The 1637-nt window shown below is 38.9% G+C and overlaps 1 non-coding gene across 1 annotated transcript; it reads right to left on the bottom strand.

Annotated features, from left to right (window-relative positions):
- Positions 1-453: 453 nt before the first annotated feature.
- LOC112753149 (small nucleolar RNA R71) lies at positions 454-561 on the bottom strand. Its single transcript, XR_003177546.1, has one exon. It is a non-coding gene; the product is annotated as a small nucleolar RNA R71 (small nucleolar RNA).
- Between the last annotated feature and the right edge of the window lie 1076 nt (positions 562-1637).

The raw sequence follows: 1637 nt of genomic DNA, 5'->3' as shown, positions 1-1637 counted from the left end.
AGGGAAGCTAAAGCGCAACTCTCTGGAGAAAACCTTGCAGAACTTTTCGAAAAAGAAGAAGACATGGCCAAACCCAACAACAATGGTGGAGATGCAAGGAAGATGCTTGGTGACTTCATTGCACCCTCTCCTGACTTCTATGGAAGAAGCATCTCAATTCCTACAATTGGAGCAAACAACTTTGAGCTAAAGCCTCAATTAGTTTCTCTAATGCAGCAGAATTGCAAGCTTCATGGACTTCCATTGGAAGATCCGCATCAGTTTTTAGCTGAATTCTTGCAAATCTGTGACACTGTCAAGACCAATGGAGTTGATAGCTTATGCTTTTCCCCTTTTGCTGTAAGAGACAGAGCTAGAACATGGTTGGATTCACAACCTAAGGAAAGCCTGAACTCTTGGGATAAGCTGGTCAGTGCTTTCCTGGCCAAATTCTTTCCACCTCAAAAGATGAGCAAGCTTAGAGTGGAAATCCAAGCCTTCAGACAGAAGGAGGGTGAGTCCCTCTATGAAGCTTGGGAAAGATATAAGCAACTGATCAAATGGTGTCCTACTAACATGCTTCCAGAATGGAGCATCATATGTATATTCTATGATGGTCTGTCTGAGTTGTCAAAAATGTCATTGGACCATTCTGTAGGTGGATCTCTTCATCTGAAGAAGACGCCTGAAGAAGCCTAGGAACTCATTGAAATGGTTGCAAATAATGTAACAACCCTGATTTTCGAGTACGCGAGATCTTTTCTAAAAGCACGGATTTCTCCGGAAGATCAGTAAAGAGAACACCTCTTCTATATCAAGCTCGATAACGCAGTCATGAAGAACCTAGTTTTTAAACCATATCGGTTAGGAGTTTTGATTCGGTTTTTCGTAAATAGTCTCAATTTGATGAACCGGACTCGATTCATGAGAGAAGAGAGATAATATGATAATATCATCATTATATGAGTATTAGAAGCTTCTTGAATGATATTATAAGGTTACCTGGTCAGTTTTAGTTAAAAACAGAAAATCGGTTTAACCGGGTTTACGGTTTACTGGTGCAGCTTAGCACCAGCACTCTCTGATGACTTTAGCAATGCTAAGGCCTCATTATACATGTTTTATTCTCATAATAAATATTTTACTAGTGTCATTTATGCTAGTAGCTCAGAAAATAATTTTTAGAGATGTTTTTACGAGTGTTCCGATACATCTAGTTTTAGTAGTTATACACCTGAGATATTTTAATATTGTTTTAATCCACCTCCAAGCCAACCAATAACAACTCACCTTACACCCCCAAGACCTCCAAGGCTGTCTCATTTCATCATTTTGGCCGAAATTGAAAGGAGAGAAAAGAGAGAAAACTTCATGAACACTTAATCTTCAAAGCTTAATTTCTTCTGAACTAAAACTCAAATCAAAAGTCCGATTTCACCAAAATGATCCTCTCTTATTCCTCTACATAACCATGTGACTTATCAAGGCTGGAAATAAGGTGAGATGGCTGTCTCCCTCCCTCTTCAATTCGGTTTCCAAGGAAAACCATGCAAAACATGTGTTTTCTTGATGTTCTTCCTTAGGAATCATGCTTAACTTGACTTGAGGGCCAAGAAACATTAATTTTCAGCAAGTATAAGGTGAGATATCTCTTCCTA

The sequence above is a fragment of the Arachis hypogaea genome, chromosome 15 (genome assembly GCF_003086295.3).
Source record: "Arachis hypogaea cultivar Tifrunner chromosome 15, arahy.Tifrunner.gnm2.J5K5, whole genome shotgun sequence".
NCBI classification, from domain to species: Eukaryota; Viridiplantae; Streptophyta; class Magnoliopsida; order Fabales; family Fabaceae; genus Arachis; species Arachis hypogaea.
Note: the sequence above shows the minus strand (reverse complement) of the source record. Positions and strands in the feature narration are given on the sequence as shown.